This window comes from Miscanthus floridulus, chromosome 17, assembly GCF_019320115.1.
Source record: "Miscanthus floridulus cultivar M001 chromosome 17, ASM1932011v1, whole genome shotgun sequence".
In the NCBI taxonomy this organism is placed as follows: Eukaryota; Viridiplantae; Streptophyta; class Magnoliopsida; order Poales; family Poaceae; genus Miscanthus; species Miscanthus floridulus.
In genome coordinates this window covers 21546591-21564499 of record NC_089596.1, presented here as the reverse complement: position 1 = coordinate 21564499, position 17909 = coordinate 21546591, and the positions used below count along the sequence as shown (strand labels likewise).

Genomic DNA, 17909 nt, shown 5'->3' with positions numbered 1-17909 from the left:
CGGCCTTCCAAATCAGCAAATACCGAATTGCAGGGACTGCATCAATAATCAATAATCAATTACCAATCAATCAATCAATTATATTATTACTATGATCAATAATGTGCCAGTGCAGGTGTAGGGATGAAAATGGTACGGATATTTATCTCACCGAATAAATGTGAACACTTAATTGAATAGTTATTCGGATATCCGGGGCATTTATCTAACCAAATAAATGTGAACACTTAATTGGATAGATATCCAGATATTTTTCTGAATACAGATATTAAAACAGATACTTTATACGGATATCGAAAATGTAATATCGTCGGTAATTTCAAGGTAAAAATCGGATATATCGAACTGAGCCAGCAGTCCAGCCACCTTCCAGTATAGTATATAGTAGATGTACATTTTTCATCCTCAAGCCACACGTCACGTGAACAAGGCCATCAGAGCTTTGCTCCGCTATTTTATAGCGTACCTGGACATCAGAGCTTTGCTCCGCTAGCAAGGTGGGACAAATTCTTCTTGCTTTGCATAGTGTAGACTACGGCAACAACTTGCTGCTAGTTTTTTTTTTTCATGCGGTCCAATAACGGTTTAGCTCGGCCCAAGTCCGTTGACGAGCGCGAGTCTGGCACTGGAAGTCGACGTTGACGTGTGCCTAGATGGTTCCCTCAAAAAAAAAAAAAACGTACTCCAAGATGGTCCGCATTTCTTTCCTCTTCCGTGTTTTAGAAATTTTGTATTCAAGATAAATAATGAAAATTAATATAAAAATATTTTATAACGCTTAATCTTATCTCTTATTTGTTGCTTTACTCGGGCTTAATCTAGATGGATTATGGACTCATAGAGTGGTGTAATGGTTTGCGCACCTATGATATATATTGCTTTTAGTCATCCGAATAGATATCTGTATCCGATATTCTCCGAATTCGATTCATACCGTATTCGATACTCATTATTCATATCCGTAACCTACTCATTATTCGTATCCATACCTGACAATCCGTATTCGTATATGTATCCGATAGCTATCCATGTCCGAATCCGAATCCAAACATATATAAATATGAAATATGAAAACAAATATGATATCCGTTCGTATCCAATCTGTTTTCATCCATATGCAGGTGGATGGGCAAGCGTATGTAGGTTATATAACATATGCTTTTATAGACCTTTTTATAAGCAATACATCTCGCATTTAACTATAATATGGACTCTTTTATAAGCACTATATCTCACAGTTAACTAGATCACTCTCACGTCTTGTCCGGGTGATTTTTTATAAGCACTACATCTCGCATTTAACTATAATATGGGCTCTTTTATAAGCAATATATCTCACAGTTAACTGGATCACTCTCACGTCTCGTCTGGCTGATTTTTTATAAGCACTACATCTTATATTTAACTATAATATAGACTCTTTTATAAGCACTATATCTCACAGTTAACTGGATCACTCTTACATCTTGTCTGTCTGAGTGAACTGATAGGCGTAGAGGCCCAGCCACGGCCCACTCTACAAGCTGCAAGCCAACTCCCACGCTGCAAGCCAGCGTCCTTCTCAATTTTATTAGTCTCACCTCGCTTAGACATATGCAAGTGAGGGAGCCAATGGTCTATATAAAAAGATCTTTTATAATGGTTGGGAAAGTACATTTTTTATTTTTTTAGCTAATAACTAATTGAGAAACATTATTTATTAAATAGTAATGTATCTTATTGAGGGTATTTACGTAACAGAGGTTATGCCCTTCACGTAACCCTCTCCCCTGGCCCCTCTGCGACATCGTTAAGCCCCGAAGCTCGCCCAATGGTTGTGAAAGACCAGTCTTCATCATATTTGATTTGATTCCCTGAGACGGCTGCTGTAACCAGGTACCAGGAAAGCCGCCAACGTGCTCGTCTCCGTGGGCGCCAAGGCCGCCGTCCTCGCGCTGGCTGTTGCGTGGCGGCCCGTGCTATGGGCGGCTTTGCTGGCCGACGTGAATTTTTTTTTTATTTTGAACACTTTTTTAACTATTTTTAATTCTAATTTTTTTTCAAATCTAACGCTTTTGGCCGCGCCTATTGCCATGTCGCGGGCAAACAACGCTGCCGTGCCATGCATGACGGCGTGGCAGCGGCGATGATGTGGCACTTTCATGGGCCATGGCCGCTGACGTGGTAGGAGCTGCCGCGCCGCACATCTTAGCGCGGCACTGTCGCGCCACGGCGTACGGCGCGTCCCTTCGTCACATGTTGTGCGTTGGCGCACAGTTGACTTTTCCGTTTGCACACGTACTTAGATGGATGCGCAATTGCAATGGTTATTTATTCGCCGAAAGCATGCATGGGCTCACACCTCGCTATAGCTAGCAGTCTCCTCCAAATCCAATCTTCTGCTGAGGGCTGAGGTGAGGTGGGGTGAGCCGATCCATTTATGGTTTCATGAGGTTGGTTGGCCTGATCACTCACTGCTACTTGGACGTCGGTGATGATGGCACGTCCGATCACTCACTTTACTTCAGCCTGACAGGCTTGTCATAAACTCTAATCCTCGCCAGTTGTACTAATTGCTGGTCGTAAACGATCGTAAATTTCCAGCTAGAACAGTATTTTTCTCTCACACCAAACCAGTCAGCAGTAATAATCCACGATCGTATACGATCGTATCAGCACCAGCCGAATAGGCGGACTGTTTTTAAATCTTATTAACATTTTTTAAGACAAAAACATGGTTCAACAGTGCATCATGGCCATCTTTTCCTGACATATGGTACTCTGTACTCCGTATGGTCGATGCATCTGGGATGAGGTACATTCGTACGGGGCTCAAATTGAAGCCTCAGCAGCCTGATTCTTCGTGTGCCCTCCAATCCAATCGCGTCCTTGGCTGCGCCACTGCTACAGTATATATACAGACACGGACACGGTTGCCTGCAGACGGGAGCAGGAGAGTTAGTGTGGTAGATGGGGGTGCCGGTGTTGGTGCAGGCTGTAATGGTGGCGGTGGACGCTGACGTTTAGCTCGGCCCAAGTCCGTTGACGAGCGCGAGTCTGGCACTGGAAGTCCACGCTGACGTGTGCCTAGATGGTTCCCTAAAAAAAAACCGTACGCCTAGATGGTTCGCATTTCTTTCCTCTTCCGTGTTTTAAAAATTTTGTATTCCAAGATAAATAATGAAAATTAATATAAAACATTTTATAACGCTTAGTCTTATCTCTTATTTGTTGCTTTACTCGTTAGGCTTAATCTAGATGGATTATGGACTCATAGAGTGGTGTAATGGTTTGCGCACCTATGATATATATTGCTTTTACTCATCCGAATAGATATTTGTATCCGATATTCTCCGAATTCGATTCATACCGTATTCGATACTCATTATTCATATCCGTAACCTACTCATTATTCGTATCCGTAATTGAGACAATCAATATCCGTATATGTATCCGGTAGCTATCCATGTCCGAATCCGAATCCAAACATATATAAATATGAAATGTGAAAACAAATATGATATTAGTGATATCCGTTCGTATGCGATCTGTTTTTATCCCTATGCAGTTGGATGGGCAAGCGTATGTAGGTTATATAACATCTGTTTTTATAGACCTTTTTATAAGCACTACATCTCGCATTTAACTATAATATGGACTCTTTTATAAGCATTATATCTCACAGTTAATTAGATCACTCTCACGTCTTGTCGGGGTGATTTTTTATAAGCACTACATCTCGCATTTAACTATAATACGGACTCTTTTATAAAAACACGAAGTAGAAGAGAAAAAAATACATCTATCGGGAACCGGGCCAGAGTAGTTTACTACCGACACATCAAGAGCTCGTTCGGCTGCCTGTTTTTAGCTGGCTGGATCCACTTTTTTTTCAGCCGGAACGGTGTTTTTCTCTCGAAAAAAATTAACATAAACAGTGAAAACCAGCGTGAACAGTACCAACTTTAGTCCAGCCGAACATCTTCCAAACACGAAGCAGCAGAGGTGTTTTTCTGTGCAACTTCCTAGCTCTGCGTGACACACACGCACACGTTAATCATACAATTGAAAAATAAAAAGCTCTCCTTTTCTCTTGTCGTCAACTGGAAAAGTTGTCTGCCTGCTCTCTCTTTCTCTCTGGTTACTATCAAGACGCCAGAAAACCGGTTGTTCGCAGGAGTCAAAACAACCGGACACCAGATAGCAAATCTGATTTTTAATTGTCTTGGCCCGCGGGCTTTTCAGCATGCTCCAATCTCAAGAACATGGAACAGTAGTTCTATACATTTCTCTTTTCATTTGGAGCCACCATTGCAAGGGGCGTGAACCGAAGATCCAGCTGCTGCGCGGCTTCCTCGACCAGTCTGGCTTTCTCCTGCTACAGCTACAGGGCTCAGACCAAGAACAGGCGGTGAATCTAGGTGAGCCCACCTTTACCTTGCTTTCAATTTCAACACAAAAATCAGCCCCGCTTACTACTAGTCTTTTTAATGCAAGCTGCTGCGTGCAGGAGCCACCAATCGATATTGCAAGCATGGAGCTGGCGGTGAGGGCGATGGGGAGCCTGCTCCCCAAGCTGTGCGAGCTGCTGCTCAAGGAGGAGTACGGCCTGCAGAAGGGCGTGAAGAAGAAGGTCCAGATTCTCTCACGGGAGCTCGAGGCTGCGCACGCCGTCCTCCGCGAGATCAGCGACATGCCACCGGACCAGCTCAACGCGCTGGTCAGGCTCTGGGCGCGTGATGTCAGGGAGGCGTCCTACGACATGGAGGACATCATCGACGCATTTCTGGTGCACGTCGATGCCCCTGAGCCTGCTACTGAGACACACATGCTCCGCCGCCTCAGGAAAAAGGTGAGCAGCCTGTTCAAGAAGAGCAAGGCTCGCCGCAACATCTCTAGCCAGATCCAAGAAATCTACAAGAAGCTTGCGGAGTTGGCAGCAAGGCGTGACCGGTACAAAACACCCGACAGCGTTGTCACCAAGCCAGCAACGACCATCGACCCTCGCATCTTGAATCTGTACAAGAGTGCAACAGAGCTTGTTGGCATTGAGGGACCAAAGGATGAGCTCATAGATATGCTGTCCCTAGGGGATGACGGCGGTGATGCGTCTGGTCCTAAGAAGATGAAGATAGTCTCTCTTGTTGGATTTGGAGGACTGGGCAAGACTACTCTTGCAAAAGCTGTCTATGACCAGCTTAAACTGCGGTTCAAGTGGGGGGCTTTTATTCCAGTGGGTCGAAACCCTGACATCAAGAAAGTCCTTAGAGACATTCTTGTTGGCCTTGATAAGAATAAGTTCATGAATTTGAATATGACCATGTTGGATGAAAAGCAACTCATGGACGAACTCAAGGAATTCGTCCAGGAAAAGAGGTACGAGTTTAATCACTCAACACAATGCTGGTCACTGCATACATGCATATATAGAGACTTAATTATATTTCAGTAAGTATGTAGCCGTACAATTCTTTCCTTATATCTTATTTATTACATTAAGGCTGGAAGGAGCTAGCATGTTCCACTTCAAGTCTATAAATTACTACAGTAATCTTGGATCCATACACAATTGATTTGAAAGAGTCATAAAGAAGTAAATTTGTATTTTCAGCAGTAAGCATAACTAGTTGTATGAAATACAAATCTACAACCACCTGTTCTTTTTTATGGTCGATAATGCCACTGCTCTGTTCTTTATATGCTTTCTCATTTTAATTACCAACTCATGAAGGCAATTACGCTGTCATGTAAATGTGTAGGTGTTTCATTGTTATTGATGATATATGGGACAACAAGACCTGGAAATTAGTCAGATGTGCTCTGCAAGAAAGTAATTGTGGAAGTAGACTTGTGATCACTACACGCACTTCTGAAGTTGCCGCATTTGCTGATGAAGCTTACAAAATACAGCCACTTTCTCATGATAACTCTGAAAAATTATTGTATGCAAGAATAGATGACGGTGAAGGGAAGTATTTCGATAGTCTTTCGGCTGAGACATGTGAAAGAATTTTGAAGAAATGTGGCGGCGTGCCACTTGCTATCATTACAATAGCCAGTTTGTTGGCCCAGGAGAGGACTGGTCTGAGGTCTACAACTCAATTGGTTTTGGGCATAAAGGCAATGATGACGTAGATAATACCAGAAGGATATTGTCTTTTAGCTACTATGATCTGCCTTCACATCTAAAGGCTTGCTTGTTGTATCTAAGCATATTTCCAGAAGATTATATGATAGACAAAAATAGTTTGATATGGAAGTGGATAGCTGAAGGTTTCATCTCTAAGGAACAAGCAGCAGCAGCAGGGGTAGGATTATTTGAGCTTGGGGAGAGGTACTTTAATGAATTGATAAATAGAAACATGATCCAGGCACAGGAGACACAATATGAAGGGTACGTTGATGCATGCTCAGTTCATGATATGGTTCTTGATTTGATACATCAACTATCGAGTGAAGAAAATTTTGTCACTGTATTGAATGGTTGTGAGCGACAGAAACTTCAGGGGAGCATTTCTCGCAGGTTAGCCCTACACTGTGTTGAAGAGCACAACGTTGGCCAGCTGGCTAACATCGCTGTGGAGAAAGTGAGATCCATTTTTGCCGGTGAGTGTGATTTTTGTGCATTATGCCCACGCCTCCCATCTTTACGTGTAGTACAAATGGTAGGATGTTCTGTTTTCAACAAAGACTGCATCAAAGATGTGTCGGAGAATCATCTTGGGAGTTTACTTCACTTGAGGTACCTCAGACTAGAGAGTACCAATATCGTTGAGCTGCCTAGGGAGGTAAAATATCTGAGGTTTCTGCAAACATTGGATTTAGGGGGCTTCCGGACAGAGGAGCTGCCGGAGGAGGTGGGACTTCTGACGCAACTTGTTTGCCTACGAGCAGGTGGTTGGCCAATAATAGTGCCAGCAGGTTTGATCGGTAAGCTCACGTCACTGCAAGAGCTATGTATATCGTGTGGAAGTGAAGATGCTATAATAATGCAGTTTGTGGAGGAGCTGGGCCTGCTGAAGGCACTGAGGGTGCTCAAGACTAGGATTTCTGTTTGGAGTGAGAGCATCGAGAGTGCTTTGCTGGAGTCCCTGGGCCATCTGCACAATATCCAGCAACTTCAAATTGTAAACTTTTCTCTAAAGGACAGGGTGAGAGAGGCAGGATCGCTCCCCTACTGTCGGCATCTCCGTTTGCTGAGTTTGAACTACTTCAAGTTCTCTGCACTGCCGGCGTGGTTAACTCGTCGCTTGCTCGAAACCTCTCCTATCTGGATGTGCAAGTGGTAGTTGTGAAAGACCAGGACATGGAGACCCTTGCCAAGCTGCCAGAGCTTAGTTCCCTCAGACTGGAATCCCATGACACCAAATCAGTAGTTAGCATAAAGATTCGTACAGATAATGGTGTTGTCTACTTTCGCAAGTTGAGATTCTTAAATATACTCGGTCCATCTATCTGGTTTGATCTGCGCGGCAGCGAGTGCAACAGCAGTAGGGTACCATCTAATAATACTATCATGCCAAGTCTTGAATCCCTTCTGTTTGCTGTCCATGTGCGGTCCCTAAAAGACGAGAACCTTCATCTTGGTTTTGACAAGCTGCTTGGCTTCCAGAACCTCGGAACAAGTTCGCTCCAGAGAGTCAAAGCCGAGGTCTGTGGAGGTGCCCGTGCTTGGGATGTGGAGGAAGCGGTGGCTGCGTTGGAGCACGCGGCCGCAGTCCATCCAAAACATCCCACCCTTCTAACCAGCAGGGTAGACCCACAATTTATGATCTCACGCTACCAAGAGGTATGATGAACTGATCATGCATGCACATTTGAACTTGCTTTCAAATGCTACTGGCTCTGATTAACTATTACTTCCTATCTATCCTGTCTTTCTATCTTTATAATGGTCACAATAAAATGTAGCTAGCTCCTCTCCTTTCAATCGGGTTCTCCTACACAGTATTCCGGGCAACATATATTATCTAAATAAATAATTACTCCGTATTAAGTAAGGGTGGGTGGGCCGTGATAGTTAACGTAAAAATATCCCGATTGTCTTGTTCTCGCTTGCATGCATGTAGGGCCTGTTTGCTTTTGGCTCAGATTCTGAACACCAGTGGCTGGATCTGCTGCCTAGCTCAGATTCCGATCCAAACACGCAGGATTGCAGTGGCCATGCATGCATGTCACCAAGTTGGCCGTGTTTGCGTGGCTCAAGGCAGATTCATTCATAACTTTATGAATTGTGGTGTCTAACTACTGAAGGAACGTAATTAGAAATGCAAGGAAAAGCACTCAGTTTTTTTTTCGAATACGCAAAAAATTTGCGTATCATTGTAATTAATTAGAAGAGTTTAACCGTACAAACGACACGCTTCTGATGAGCGCGCTAGGTGGTCTTACAACTATGATTGGACCTTCCTAGGCGACTGTTACAAACCTCGATATTACATAAATGGTAAACAACCGAACTAAGAGCACCGCAGCGACCTACGGAGCTGGACGTCTCCACTACTGGTTGCGCGACCCAACTCCGCCATTCGAGAAGAACGTTCTTCTACCGGCCCTGTTGTTGGTCGCTGGGAACAGCTCGTCCAAAGCCTCCACTTGGCTCGGCGTTAAGTTCAATGCGAATATGCCGTCGTATGTTCCCTTGGACACAAATGAAACTGTAGCTGCCGATGGCACGATGCCCATCCTCTGCATGAGGAGTACCCCGCCCCGCTTGGAGGTCGGTATGTGCGCCAGCGGCTGAGCGGCAATCCGTCTACTCCTGATTGGCAGGGGCCTTTTGGTTGTCGCCTTCTGCCTTGGTGGAGTGGCAATTAAGGGCGCCCTTCGCTTGAGCTGCACCTCCTCAATAAACCATGCGAGATGCCGAGCGGCCTCGCACGGCGTGGGCGTCGCATCGCTAGGGTCGGGCGTGGCTTGGCTATCCGTCTGGCCGTACTTCGTCGACGTAGAAGGGTCGGGTGTGGCTTGGCCAAACGAATGGCCGTCCAACGTCGATGTAGAAGTACCCACCATGTGCTTGGCCGGCTCGAACCCAGGTGTGCAGACCTCACTGTCGTCCCCTGGCGCCATAGCACCCACGACAACGGGCTGCTCCATCTGTGGAGGCATGCCCTGCACAGGCGACGACGGAGGCAGGTCCATCGTGCACTGGGGACCCGTCGCCGAAGAACTGGTGTCCACCACCGAAGCTTGAACCTCCTGAGAGAGAGTTGCCGCAGCATGTAGGCACCCAGGCGCTGGTGTGACCGCTGGTCGGCTTGTGATGAGCGAGGTGGCAAGCTCGTCCAGCATCGGGTCGACCGAGATGAGCCAAACGGGAGGCCCTGCGCCCTCGCACAGCGCCTCCGCTAGCGGATCTGGCTCGAGGAAGCCGCATGCGGTAGTCAAAGCAGTGGCGTAGTCGACTGGTGCGCCCATGCTGATGTCCGTCGTCGGGACACCCCTGCGCTGCTGGTGTCGTTTCCGGCATCGACGGTTGCCATCGGCACACCCACGACTCCCTACGCGGTCCCATCCGAGGTCAGTGGACTACCGAGGGGTGTGTGCTGGGAGGCCGGTGTGTTGTCGACACGAGCTAAGCGGCGAGGCAGGCCACCACCCTTCGGCGCCAACTTGGATCGCTTGCAGGCCCTCGCGAGGTATCGGAATCCGTGGCAGCGTAGGCAACGGCGTGGCAATCGGCAGATCGCTACTCGGTGCGAGTAGGAGAGGTAGTTGAAACATCTATCATGGAGGTATGCTGGGATCTTCCGAGCCGATCCGCACAGACCTAGGCTGCGGCAAGGCTCAGCTGAGGCAGCTACAGGTCCCGCTTCCTGTCGGGGTAGGATCTCCCGCCACCTGTCGGCGTTGGGGGCAGAGACCTGTCTGCGGGCGCCGAGGCATTGGCGGGCAGGGACCCGACCATCCACTGTCTGAGCAGGCAAAACGTGCACTAGCTGGGACGCGGCCAGCTGCGCTTCCTCCGCCATCGCACAGGTCCCTATCCAGCGTCCGCTCCGCCGTGCCCAAAAACCACAACTGAACGAGTCTGGGCATGCGCGGGGGACGCTGCGGCCGGCTTCGTAGGGCGAAGAGCGGCCTCCAGGTAGGTTGTGGGGTGGTCGTCGTCGGACTCATCGCCATCGTCGTCAGCCCATCGACGGCGCTTCGTGCGCCCTCCTGAAGACGGGTAGAACGGAGTCGTGGCCGATGAGAGCGTGAAGCCTGGCGTCGGCGGCGGCGGGGATGCAGAGGGAATCTACGGAGGTGCTCCGGAGCCGGATCCCGTGGGTCGGGCTCAATGGAGCTACATATGGAGGTGGTGGTCGTGGCGCAGAGGCCTAGAGCCGTCGGCAGCGTGGACGGGGAGGGAGTCCATAGAGGCGCTCTAGCGCCGGAGGTGGCTGCGGTGGGAGGGCACGGTGTCGTTGGCATTGGAGTTGGCATCCCAGCGCCGACCGCGGTGGCCATGGTGGTGGGGCCCGGCGTCGGCAGCGGCTGGGGTGGACAGGGCACTCAAGCGTCGGCTCCCGCATTGGTGGGGTCCGCCGGTCCAGGGAGGCTCCCATCGGAGGCGCCCGCGGTGGCGAAGACGGGGCGTAGGCGCGGCGAGGTTGGGGTTGGCCGTGCAGTGGGACGCCGGCGGAGGGGCCCGACACGGGCGGTGTCGGCGGCCGTCCCGCGTGCTCACGCGCGCTCACGCACAGGAGAGGAGAGGAGGGGTGTGCGGATACAGGGAGGTGGGGGGAAGCCGTCCCTTGTGGCGGCGGCGGCACGGGCCCCGCGGGCAGAGGCAGCGGCGGCGGCAGCGGCGGCAGCGGCGGCGGGGGGTGGGTGGCGGTCGCCTGGGGTTGCCAACCCTAGGCGAGCCGACTCATCCTCGAAAAGGGAATATTGTCTTTGTTTTTTTGAAAGAAAGCTTGTATCTTTGTTTTGGTTGGAATGTGTATGTTGTGTTTCTATGATGATGACCGGGAATTCATGAGTGGCCAGTCGAGTGTGCACGTGCTTTTTTTTCTTTTTCCTCGTAGTTCAATATATTTGTATTTATTTGCTAACCGTATCAAACAAATGGTAGGCATGTATGGAAATGAGCAAAGCCCCTGAGTTAGTAACCAAGGCCTGGAAGTTGGCGGACAACATCGTTGGCTCAGGACATATTCAAATACTGTGTATGCCAGATCTGACCGCATCTTCAAGCAAAGTATGTTCAGAAACGTTTGCATGTACATCTTCCATTTAAATTAATGAAAGGAATATCACACATCAGTATCTGTTCGTGTGCTTATGATTTTCATGACATAGCACACACCGAACAATTCGGTAGAATTTAAGACTGTTATGTTCATATTCAGAACAGTATATAATTCTGATAAGCATTGTGTTTTATTTGTTTTCTTCGTAGGTTATGCGCTTGTTGTACACAGATAATGGGGTGGCACTTTTGGCTCTCAGCTCCAATGCTGTTTATAAGCTGTGGAAATGGGAGCACAGGGACAAGAATCCTCGTGGCAAGGTTAGATAGGACCACTAGCTTAAGATTTCAACACTGTAGTTCTGTTTGGTTGTTTTCTAAAAACCATCCATCATTACTTTTCGTTAGTCGTCCAAATCTGTTCCACCTGTACTATGGCAACCGGAAAATGGCTTTTCAATGACAAACGACACCATTGATGGCAATGACCCTAAAGAAGCAACAGCCTGCTCTGCACTATCCAAAAATGGCAGCTATCTAATTTCTGCTTCTGGTGGCAAAGTCTCATTGTTCAACATGATGACATTCAAGGTATGTCTTCTTCAGTTGTCTATAACAATAAGTAGTTAATTCCATGATTGATCTCTTACAAATCATGCATGACAACTTCCGTAAAATAATTTTTATTTCGTAGTTGCACCATGGCCTTTCTTTGGCTTTACTGATCTTGTGCAATCTATCATATATAGGTCTTGATTACTTTCATGGCACCTCCACCTGCTGCAACTTTCCTTGCAGTCTACCCGTTAAACAATTACATCATAGCTATTGGAAGGGAGGACTCTTCAATTCAATTCTACAATGTCCTTAGATCCGAAGTGAGTATTAAACGTGAATCTATCATCCCCTGTTTCCATGAATCTCAGAGTATTGGCAAAACTCATTATATATGGTTCTCACTAGAAATGCAGTAATGTACCCATTGTAAAATAATGTGCTCTCGTTTCAGACTATATATCCCCTCATATTTTATTTATGTATTAGGATCATGAGATTGTAAATGTTGTTTTACATATGATCTTTTGACATGACAAATTATGTACTTTTTGTGGGCTTTGAGCAGATACCACAAGGTACACATATTACATAGCAACTTTGTGGTAGCTCCCATCAACAATATGAAGAGTAGTAAGTACCTCGTGGTATATGACCCAAAAAAACCTTGATAAACCATACATATGTTGTTAGCTCGACATTTAAAAATTTGAGAATTTTTAACGATAATGTATTCTTCCTATGTGGAACATTATGCTTAGTGTACTAATTACCGTTTAGTTTATATTTAACATCGACGTGCCAAAATATCAACTTATCTTAATCGAATTGCAGCAGCCTAAAATTGTGCTCACGGGTCATCACAAAAAGATAACTGGACTAGCATTTTCGCAATCAATGGAGGTGCTCATATCTTCAGGTGCTGATGCTCAGGTGTGAATTCTAATATATATCAAAATTAGGACTAGCGATTTTGTTTTTGCTTATAAATTTAAGGGATGCTGAATTAAATACAGTCAAATGTTATGTGTCGGTGTTTTGTGAACCGACCAATAAATTTAGTGCCGCGCAACTCTAGGAATCGATGGAAGCACTCAAGACATGGGGAGATTATACTATTTCAGGTTGGAGCCCTACGGTCTCAGAGGGGTTCGAGTTCGTGTTTCTCGGTTCAAGTGCTCAGTTGGCTTACAATGGGGGTGCTCGTAAGCGTGGGTTCAGAAGTGAGAGGTCTCGAGAGAATAGATCGATCCCTCCAAAGCCATAGAGAGTGTTTCCTTTTTTCCGTCCGCTAGAATGAAGGCCTGGTTCCATTATGCTTCCGGGGGCGGAGTGACAATTGAAAGGAAAGGGTTCCCACGACCCGAGTGGTTGAGAGCTCGAGGGGAGGGCGGCGGTAGGCGAGCCCGGTCCATGGGCCCTCTGCATCTTGTCCCAGCTTCTGTTGCATGCTCGGATGTCGTCACGGGTTCCTATTCTCCATGTTGAGGTATGGTGCGCCATAGCGGCATAGTGCGGGTCGTGGCTATCCTCTTGTAGTCCTATGGGACGTGGGCGCATAGTGCGGGTCGTGGCCTTCGTCCTTGCGCCTACTGCCCCCGAGGGGCGTCGTGCGCTAGTTTGAGTCTATGGCTGTCGTCCTCTGTTGACCGGCCGCCCTCCTGATCATGAAGGGGGCAGCAAGGCTTCATCCCACACACGGGTGGTCGGGGGTCAACTTGTTTGGCCGGTTCCGAGGAGTCAAGTCCCTGGATGTGAGACCCATGCTCTGTGGCGAGCATGGCCGTACACCTGCCCGTCGAGTCATACAGTGTTTGAGTAGTCCCGTGCCATATCCTGACATTGCCTGGCCACGGAGTGGCCTTTTGAATTGGTGGGGGAGAAATCCGAGGGGTGCTGCCTCACCCCAAGACCCTGCGGTCCGAAGGGTGGTCGATGCATCCTAAGGCCCCACAGTCCGTTGGGTGGTCGTCGTCCTTTTGGTCTGAATGGGTGTGCGGTGCGTGCACGTCTCGTTGTGGTAGGCGCATTGAATTCGCCAACCTCCCCTGGTCTTATCCGTTGATGGTCAGCCTAGGCCCGGGGTGGTCGAGGTCGTGCCTCGTATCCTGACCCGACTGCGTGGTCGGGTGGAGCGAGTGGTCGAGGCACTACGCGGATGATGGGCCGTGGCCTACTGGGCCATGAAGTGCGCTTTCCTCCGGCATAAGCAGCGTTGTGGGGTAACTGGGGTATGCTCCCCCGACATTATGTTAGTTGCATTTCATACCATCCATTAGTCCATTTTCTAAAATATATAAAGATCTATAAATACACTCCACTTTCTAAAAGGTATAAATATCTAAAAATACAGTATTGTTTCTTTCTAAATCATTCTTTTCTTGTTTTTTTTCAAACATCCATCTAATGGTTCTGGTGCTTTAGTTGGTGATACAATGGTGCAGTTTCACTATGATGAAACACATCTTTTAGTAGTTCATGAGAGTCAGTTGGCGATCTATGATTGGCAATTGGAATGCTTGTGCTCGGTAAGTCATTCACAACATTTTCATAACAATATATTTGCATCTCTTAGTAATCATATGTTGTCTTGTCTATTGAGTTGGAGTACTAGCATATTACATGATTTACATCATGCTTGTCGAATGCTCCTAATCGTATCGATGCATTGTAATAAGCACATTACACATTGATATTTGACCTTCCATAACTTGATAATGCAGTGGTACCCAAGAGATGCACTCCCTGCTCCAATTTCAAGTGCGGTATACTCACTTGGTTGTTTGTTGGTCTATGCTGGATTTCGTGATGGTGCAATTGGAAAATTCGAGGCAGAATCTCTTATGCTACAGTGCTGGATAGCACCCTCTGCCTACGTACCATCTTCAATATCCAGGTATGTGGAGTTTCAAGCAGTTTCTGTTTTTTTTGTTTGAGTGGTACTTTCAATTCTAGTAACAAACGTCTTGTTTTCGTTGCCTCTCTTGTTTCCAGCGGCGGGTGAAACTGTCTATCCCACGGTCGTCGCAACGCATCCTTGGAAGCCTAACCAGCAGATTGCAGTGGGCATGAGCGATGGTGCAGTTTATGTGCTGGAGCCGTTGGATACAGACGATGGACAAGTGGGGAGCGACACCTCCTCAGAACAACGTCCACCTAGTAATGTCAGCAGCAGCGGTGGTGACAGCCAACCGAGTGTCTAATCAGCCGATGAGTTGACATGGCAATGCTTGCTTGGCCTATGATGATAGATTGAGTTAAATATTTTGCTTGGCCTCTAGACACATTCAGTCAAATGGAACTGATTTTTTATGCACCCATCCAGTTATGTGTACACCATCCATCGTCAGATCTCCCTGAGATCAATATATCTGAGACTAGTGTTTTCAAGTCATTGAGGACTTTCTTATTTGTAATAAGGGGAAATTGGCTGGCGGACACCCACAGTGGTGGTCGTTTGCTGGCGGACACCCAAAGTGGAGCTGTATACTAGAAGACACTCTGGTTTGTTGTAATTATGTCAGAGGACACCATGGGCCGGTTTCCACCGGTTGAGGAGAGAGAAAAATTCAGTTTGGACATCCTGTGCCCCCGAGCCACGTTTGGTCTGGTCCAACCAGACCACGACGAAGCGGTACAGCGGGAACGACCGGCTGTCTGTGATCCGGTTCGCCATCTATCGGTGCTGTCAGACTAACCCATGTGCGCTCCCCTACAGGCATCTCAACGCTGGAATCTTCGACACCGGCAACGATGGCCACACGCTGCCATCGGAGGTCGTCCGCACGGCGATGCTGGTGCGCATCAACACCCTCCTCCAGGGCTACTCCGGCATCCGCTTCGAGATCCTAGAGGCCATCACCAAGTTGCTCAACACCGGGATCAGCCCGTGCCTGCCGCTCCGGGGCACCATCACCGTGTCGGGCGACCTGGTCCCGCTCTCCTACATCGCCGGCCTCATCACGGGCCACCCGAATGCGCAGGCCACCACCGTCGACGGGAGGAAGGTGGACGCTACTGAGGCGTTCAAGACATCATCAACGGCACCTCCGTGGGCTCCACGCTCGCGGCCACCGTGATGTATGACGCCAACGTCCTCGCCGTCCTGTCCGAGGTCCTGTCCGTCGTCTTCTGCGAGGTCATGAACGGCAAGCCCGAGTACACCGACCACCTCACCCATAAGCTCAAGCACCACCCGGGGTCCATCGAGGCCGTCGCCATCATGGAGCACATCCTGGACGGCAGCGCCTTCATGAAGCAAGCCAAGAAGGTGAACGAGCTGGACCCGCTGCTCAAGCCCAAGCAGGATAGGTACGCGCTCCGCACGTCACTGCAGTGGCTGGGCCCCTAGATCGAGGTCATCCGCGCCGCCACCAAGTCCATCAAGCGCGAGGTCAACTCCGTCAATGACAACCCAGTCATCGACGTCCACCGTGGCAAGGCGCTACATGGTGGCAACTTCCAGGGCACGCCCATCGGCTTGTCCATGGACAACGCCCGCCTCGCCATCGCCAACATCGGCAAGCTCATGTTCGCGCAGTTCTTCGAGCTCGTCAACGAGTTCTACAACAACGGGCTCACCTCCAACCTGGCCGACAGCCGCAACCCTAGCCTAGACTATGGCTTTAAGGGCACGGAGATCGCCATGGCCTCCTACTGCTCTGAGCTCCAGTACCTGGGCAACCCTATCACCAACCACGACCAGAGCACGGAGCAGCACAACCAGGACATCAACCCCTTGGGCCTCGTCTCTGCCAGGAAGACCGCGGAGGCCATTGACATCCTGAAGCTCATGTCGTCCACCTACATCATGGCGCTGTGCCAGGCCATCGACCTGCGCCACCTCGAGGAGAACATCAAGACATCGGTGAAGAACACGGTGACCTAGGTGACGAAGAAGGTGCTAACCATGAACCCCTCTAGCGACCTCTCCAGCGCGTGGTTCAGCAAGAAGGAGCTCATCATCGCCATCGACAGCGAGGGCGTGTTCACGTACGTGGAGGATCCGACCAGCGCCAGCCTGCCGCTGATACAGAAGCTGCGCGCCGTGCTGGTGGACCACGCCCTCAGCAGCGGCGATGTGGAGCGGGAGCCCTCCGTGTTCTCCAAGATCACCAAGTTCGAGGAGGAGCTCCGCACGGTGCTGCCCCGGGAGGTGGAGGCCCCCCGCGTCGCCGTGGCCGAGGGCACCACCCCCGTGGCGAACCGGATCACGGACAGCCAGTCGTTCCTGCTGTACCGCTTCGTCATGGTCTGGTTGGACCAGACCAAACGTGGCTCAGGGGCACCGGATGTCCAAACTGAATTTTTCTCTCTCCTCAACCGGTGGAAATCGGCCCACGGTGTCCTCTGGCATAATTACGACAAACCAGAGTGTCTTCTAGCATACAGCTCCACTTTAGGTGTCCACCAGCAAACGATCACCACTGTGGGTGTCCGCCAGCCAATTTCCCCGTGTAATAAATATGCACGTTGCTAGTGGGTGAGACATTTCCCTCCCCATCTCTCTTCTTCTTTATTCAAAAAACAGAATTGGATAGTGAGGAATGTATTTTCTTATCTTATTGTATTATATACAAAGACCTTGGGGACAATGCTGAGTATCAGCCTACCCAGTTCTCCAGTCAAGTTGGCTTAGGTTGAATTGCAATTGCAATACTCTCGTTTGGTGAATAATGTGAGATTTCGACATGCATTGTAAAAACACGTTTCAAGTGGAGAAAATTGTCCTTGGATAATATAGTATATATAACATATATATGTGAGTTAGTTTGCATATCGTGACTTACTAAAATAATTATGAGAAAAGCATTCAGGTAAAGAAAAAATACAGAGGGAAATGCGAATGGCAAAATAATTTTTGTTATTTAGTCCTCTAAACGCACTATCATCATTCCTGAGTAGTTATCAATTTTCATAATTTGTAACGATGATCTTGTTTATCTTTAAATAATTAGATGCTATATCTTCAAGCTAACATCAAATTCATTAGATTCAACCTAAACCTATTGATGCTTAGGACCTCCATGGCCACTGTTAACCAAAAGGCCCTAAACCTATTGAAGCTTAGGACCACGAAAAAACCCATGAGTTTCGACCTGATTTATACCACATGTTGGAGACAAATGAGTGCCCTTCTAAACATTTGGAGTTTGTCCAAAAAAAATCATAAGAAAAGGTCAGTCTCAGATAATGC

At 48.2% G+C, this 17909-nt stretch overlaps 2 pseudogenes; both read left to right on the top strand.

Annotated features, from left to right (window-relative positions):
• Positions 1-4291: 4291 nt before the first annotated feature.
• Positions 4292-17909, top strand: part of LOC136515389 (disease resistance protein Pik-2-like) — a 76984-nt pseudogene continuing 63366 nt past the window's right edge.
• Positions 15490-17192, top strand: LOC136518201 (phenylalanine ammonia-lyase-like; annotated as a pseudogene).